Here is a 7,049-nt window from a genome sequence, read left to right as displayed (position 1 = left end):
CACACACACACACACACACACACACATTAAAAACGGCCACAGTTAAGCGGAGAGCCGGGAGGAGTCCTGAGGCATCGAGGTAGGACCCCAGGGCCTCATGGACTCCTTCCCGCTCCCTGGCACTGCCTGGCGGCCACAGATACACTTCGAGGGGCGGAGCTCCTCCCCCGAAGGCGGCCAACAGTTCGGTCCTCCATTGCACAAACTGGGGGTACTCCAGGACCAGATGCGGCAGGGTCTGGACAGCCGCCTGGCAGTGCTGGCACGATGGGTCGTCGACGAGCTCCAGGCAGTGTTTTCGCTCGGCCGTCCGCACGCACACCACGCGGTGGAACAGGACAGCCGAGCGTTGCTGTCGGGGCATCCATGTGTTTCGCACTGGTGGTGGGGCCATCTCCAGCGGCCAACCTCGGGTCAGGGTGCTGGGCCCGTACATGCCGCTGGATCAGCAAACGTGCGTCATCCACAGCTGCCTGGGCTGCTGTGGGCGAAGGGGGCAGCTCGTGGGCGTCGGTGGCCAGCTCGTCGGCCCTCTCATTGCCCTCCAGCCCAATGTGGCCTGGCGCTCTATGCAGCCGCAAGCGAGCTCCCCGCTGAGCCAGCCGTGCCACCTTGTCCCGCACGGCCCACACCAGGAGGGAGCGCGGGTCACCCTCCCGGATCCGAAGTAGGGCTACTCGAGAATCTCACAGCAGGGTGCAGCGCTCCGGGGGCGGCTCCAGCTCCAGTAGAAGGTCCAGGCCAAGGCTTACGACCACCATTTCGGCCGTGGCGGATGATGCGGCGTAGTGCAGCCGGGCCTGCCTGGTGGCCTCTCCCAGCACTGCCGCCACCGTGGCCGAACCCTACCGCTGCCGCACGGAGCCATCCATGTATACCAGGTTGTGGCCCTCCAGGTCGCCCCACATGACGCCCCGGGCCAGCTGCAGCTGCCCGCAGTGTGGCGTCCGCCGCTTGCTGCGCAGGCCGGGGATGTCCATGTGCAACTCGGCCTCCAGGGCAGGGGGGCAACGGGAGGGGGGGGGGGGGGCTGCTTCCACGGGGGCCACCACCTCCTCATACAGGGCCAACGCGCGCCCCATACACGAGTGGCGGTGTGTACGCAGCCGATGCAGCAGGGATCTGCCTCCTTCAGCCCGCCGCAGCCGGTCAATGTGGCCTAGGGCGCGCTGGTCCGCCGTCATTTGGAGCGTCCATGCCCCCACCTCGGACAGCGTCTTTGCCCACTGGGAGTCTCGATGCAGGCCCAGGCAGGTGCGGACGCCCCTGCAGTGGTCGCCCTCCAGCTGCCGACAGCTGGGCTTGTTCAGGGTGTCCAGTGGTAGCCCGTACATTAGTAGTCCCACAGCCGCGGCATCGTAGAGCCGCAGGGCCGTTCGCTGCGAGCAGCCACGATCCCGGGCGGCCATCTTTCGCACGGCCGTGGTGGCCATCTCTGCCCTGGCTCGGAGCTCCCTGGTGGCCTGCCGGAAGTTGACGCAGTTGTTCACTGTGAGCCCCAGGTATCGCACACTGGCATTCCAGATGAGCTCCTCGCCATCGATGTGCAGGCACCTGGCCCTGCGACGGGACTGGGCATTCGGGTTCTCTATCGCCTCTACCTTGTTCGTTGACAGCTGTAGGCCAATATTGACCAGCTTGGCCCGCACCGCGTCCAGGACCGCCTCAGCGGCAGCCTCCTGGAATATTTTTTTATGAACAATGAAGACAGCAAATGATTGTATCCAAACACAAACACGTTTACTTTTACACCACCGCCACGGCGTCAGAGTTCGCGACAATAGCACATTTAAATCAAAATTCAAATTCCAGGCTTTGAGAAACATCACGGAGTTAACTGACTATATCGAGTATGCACCTACCGAAGTACAAAGTACAGGACAGGACAGGACCTCCCTACCGTTTTCGACATCCCCATTTTAGTGTAGGAAGATTGGTTGCTTTCACAGCGCAAAACTTCTATGTGTCGACGGGTCCTACGCTGGTTGTTGATCCGATCGCACCCACCGCCACATTCCACCACCGCGAACGAATGCCCGCACCACACAATTCGTCGGGAACAATCTTGGTTGATCTTTCTGATATATTCCTTTTTTGTATGCCGTTTAAGTGACAACGTCGTCACTTTTTGGAAACTGCACGCGACAAGCCACGCTTTCTATATCGGAGACCGCTGTCTCGCTGCACGTCCACCGGGAGCAGCGGCCATCTTGACGACTGCCCTCTCGTTAGCGCCGAGATCTCGCGAGAGGTTCGTCCTTTAACTCCGCTCATAGACGGAGCTTTTCCGGGCATGGATCCTCCCAGCGGGAGCTTTCTTGGAGGTTGCGGGCTTGACTCCGTCCTGAGTCGGAGCAATGGTATGTTATCGCTTCGTATTTACACCGTCACTTGGTTGACAGAGACCTTAGGCGTATAGTGCTTTATACACTCTGCAGTGCGGAGTAAACTTTTTACTGCTGGAGGATTTACCGGAACATACACCCAATGAAACTCCCCATCCGGCTTGTTTTCATTTACTGTGGAGGCCCGGCTGCATTTTACAGTCCCATCTACCAACATGAGCCCTGTCCTCCTATTCTTTATCTCGCACAGACAACCATGAACTCGTACATGTGAGAACAAACAAAATTTGGGGTAAGTTGCGAACATCAGGAATTTGTTAGGTATTGCCGAAGCGCGTGCGTCATAGGACACTCAGCCTCCTGCTGCGACGACGATGGTTGGTTTTCTTTTCTTTTACGAGGAAAAACTATTCTTGTGATCGTCTAATTGCAGTCAAAGCTCAGCAATAATGTTGAGAGTTAGCAGCACGTAAATTGCAAGCAGTTGCATGCCTAGAAATTCCGGCGCCAGCAATAAACACAACGACGGCAAGTTCAGAGTACCAAACCTTTTGCACTCGACTACACATTTTGTGCCCGCTCTGGGCTCGTGGTCTAGTCGGTAGCGCGTCGGGTTGGTGTTGCGGGGGGCAGGAGTTCGATTTTTTTCGCCGCTCCCAGCTCGTCTCCGTGGGGGTAACGGAACGGAGCAACCGTTCGACCGATAAGTACGAACGGTTGGGGGAGAAACCGTTCGTCGCCTCGCATTTACTCCCGTAGGTGATTTATGGTTGTGGTAACACGATTAGTCCCCCAAAGGAGCAGTGGCTCCCTTTTGGCTAAGAGTGTAGGCGCAGGTCACTTACCCTGGGTAAACTGTCGCTTCTGGCTTTTGAAGCGAGGAGGCGCCTCTCGGCTGTAGTGTGTCTAGTCATGGATTCTCCTGGTTCCCTGTCTCGAGTCTTGCAGCGCTGTCGCAGTGGTGTGGAGTGTGCTTAATTCGCATACACGGAGTTCGGTTTAACGCATCCGAATATCCACTCACCAGAATCGCTCCCAATCGGCACGTTGGCTCTCCAGCAGAGGTCCCAGCAAGGAACACTCCACACTATTGGACAGCACCGCACAACCGACGTACACACAGAGGCGGGAGCTCCGTGCGTACGTGTCGAGTTTTAGCACTCGCATCTACAAAGTGACATGCACGCCTCGCCTCATGACAGGGGCCCACATATTGCGGGTCCACATGATACGGACCCCACCCACGGACACGTGGGCTTGAGCTGCTAGGATTTCGTTGTGTACATCTACCACGGCAGGGTAACGCAGGAAACCGTCGAAGTGCCCTGCGACAGCTTCGCTCTAAAATGGCTCGAGTAACTTAAATGAGAGGAGCTGGAGCTCGGAATGCCGGGAATTTTGCGGCCTTTCACGTAAGTACCAGGCTGAGAGGAAACCATTATTTTCATGTGTTCTGAAAGACGTCAAGTAATTTGGAAGCCCGTTTAACGTAAAACCTATGAGCCTAGCACCGTGTCTGTATATATGTAGCAATCAACCATACCACCTAGGGTCATCGTCCGAATTTCGATGAGAAAAATAAAGCCCGTCAGTGAGTGATGCGCAAGCAACGTTGCATGTTTCACACGCAATAAATTCACGTGGTGACCGAAGTTAATGAAATGACTCGCTTAGAGTTTACCGCGTGCTCAAAGCCGGTAATGGGGTCCAAGAACACATTAGTATTTAGTTACCAGTTTTTCTTTGAAGTCTAGTGTGACAGGTTTGACAGAAACCTAGTCAAAAGAGGACGATGACAGCCGAAACGGCACGTGCTGTTAAAAACGTGATTAGCCAGGCTCCGAAGACGGTGGGCAGGTAACAACGCAACGCGCAGGCCTGGGCTTGTATAACGGTCCCTATATTAGCGGCGCAAACGATAGGGTTGACGGCATTTGGTCGTCGACCGTGATTGCCCCGGTTGCGGCGAATATTCCGGGATATACGCGTTACCGAAGATAGCTAATGTAATAGTTCGTGCTTTTTGCGCAATTTATTATGTAACATGAAAACTTAACATCAATCAGACGCCTTTAGCAGCGCAACAAGAAACCGAAACTTGGATCCAACGGGAGCTGTACTATTCAACAGGGTGCGGCCTCTATCGGGATTTATAGGGCACCCGCTATGAATACGATTACGATGTAACGCTAAAAGCTAATTCAATGGCTATAGTGTACCAGGAAAGCGAAAGCAAGAGGGCTTTCCTTTGACCTGCGACTGTGGCATCTTCCGCTGTCGCACTCACGGGAAACTTGCACTTGCTTTTGGGCCTTCATTTCGGACGAAGATGAGAGCAAAATGTCAGACCAGGTGCACAAACACCCCTAGCAAGCAGTGTTTGTCCAACGTTAAAGAACTGCAAGTTGTGTCAAGTAATCAGAAGCCAGAAGTTGCACGATGCCCAGAATTTCAATTAATTTACTTATGTAACATACCAGGCTTGTCTTAAAAATCCTGGGTGTTTCGTTTCCTATTTACGAGTACTTGTATACTCGACACTGCATATATATATATATATATATATATATATATATCACGCAGCTCGTCAGGCAAATTCGCGGGTTCGATTCCCGGCCGCGGCGGCCGCTTTTCTGATGGAGGCGAAAAGCAAAAACGCCCGTGTGTACGAGATTTCGGCGCACGTTAAAGATCCCCAGGAGGTCAAAATTAATCCGGAGCCCTCCACTACGGCGCGCCTCATCGCCTGCGTTGCGTCGGCGCGTTAACCCTACAATCAATCAATCGTCAGGCAAATTTCCGTCTCTTGTTGCACTCCTAAAAGCTTCCATGTGATATTGGCTGATCACTGTTGCGAAAAGGAAGAGGATCGATTGCCAACGGGCAGATCGTCATCATGAGCGAGTAAAGAAGAGAAGATTAAAGAGGTGTTCTCAGCACAGCCATGGCGCGGGTCTAGTTCCTCAATATTTTGGTGCCGATTTTTGGTGCCGAAACCCGGGAGGAACGGCCTGGTGGACACGAGATGACGGCGCACAGCGACTTCGAGGCACGCGAGGCCCGGGAAACCGTTTGATGTCTTGATCCCGTGGGACTTGCTCTCGAACGGCGCCCCCCATGGCTGGCTGCTCGACGCACCGCACCGACCACTTGGAACCCGGAAGTGTCCAGCAGCAGCACCGTATCCAGAACACCCTCCCTGTGGACCTTCAGCCTACTGAGCACAGGGAGGCCGTGAGTGAACTGAAAGAGCTGAGGGACACTCTCCGTGCTAAGATAACCGAACTCGTCAGAACAACAGACAACCTTGTAGAATCACCAACTCCGAGAATTAGTATGCTTAAAATCCTCCTCGAATCGCTTACAGAAGTGCTTAAAAACATAAATAATCTTGACAGACAGATACGAGACCTCCTAGGTATCGAGGATTACGAAACGGATTACGAAGAATCTGACAAGTACTTATATATGATTTTCAGTGCGAAGTGGCTGCTTACTGATAAGATATCGAAGATGAGCTTGATGCGGAAAAAGATTTGGAACCCACTCAAGTCGCACCCGTCCAAACATCATGTAGGTCGTTGATTACCTCTACAGCTTCCCGTAATGAAGTATCTGAGTGCGAAGACACATTACTCACAACGAATAGGGCAACGGCGGAAATCATCCCACTGCCAGTAAAAACCTTGAGCGCGTCCACAAATGCTACGCTGGGATCACGGATGGATTCTGTACAGAGTGAAGAACGCTTAGCAGAACCTACAGAGTACGTGCACAATCATCAAAAGCCCGTTGTTTCGATGCATCCGATCACGAACAGTGGTGCCATGAACACCAACATGAACCGGCGCAAGAGGCGAAGACTTCGGGACAAGCCTAGCAAACAGAAAATGACTGCCAAGCTAAAGACGAGACGCAGAGTTTGTGGACATTCGCCTAAGGTACGACCCGATTCTGTCAGGCGGGGGGCAACTAGTTCCTCCACATTTACAAGGCGTGTTCAGACACGGGTGGTTCGGTCGAGACAAGTGCGACCCCGACAAAGACAATGCGAAATACGATGCGAGACAGCCAGAACTTTCTTCGCTGCAACACAACAGAGTGCTTCGCTACCTTCATCGCCGATCCTAACGAAGACCGTCATTAGAAAGCAGCATCAGGCGTCAAAGCACCGATGGAAAATTAAGCTGCTGACGAACGGTGACCGAAAGGCTAGGCGGATTCGAACCAGGCTACTGAACTGACTAGAATTGTATTTTTCTGGTATGTTTTTTCTCCTCAAGTCTTTTTTATTCGTAGATGCATCACTGTCGCGGGCGGGATGATGTTGCGAAAAGGAAGAGGATCGATTGCCAACGGGCAGATCATCATCATGAGCGAGTAAAGAAGAGAAGATTAAAGAGGTGTTCTACGCAGAGCCATGGCGCGGGTCTAGTTCCTCAATAATCACGTCACATACTAAATTGGGGCAAATATCACGAACTTCGGAAAATTGCCTTCGGGAACGCTAATATTACAGAAGAGACGGGAATAACACCGCTACCGGGGCAATCGCGGTCGACGACCCAACGTCGGCAATGACATCGACGCTATCAGTGACGCAATATAGGGACCCTGATTCCCGGTGAGGTGTATACAAGCCCAGGCCTGCGCGCTGCGTTGGGACCCGTCCACAAACTTCAGAGGCTGGCTAATTAGTAATTA

This window comes from Haemaphysalis longicornis, unplaced genomic scaffold, assembly GCF_048455015.1.
Source record: "Haemaphysalis longicornis isolate Haplotype H1 unplaced genomic scaffold, Haemaphysalis longicornis Haplotype H1 scaffold_1, whole genome shotgun sequence".
Classification (NCBI taxonomy): Eukaryota; Metazoa; Arthropoda; class Arachnida; order Ixodida; family Ixodidae; genus Haemaphysalis; species Haemaphysalis longicornis.
This window is presented reverse-complemented; position numbering follows the sequence as displayed.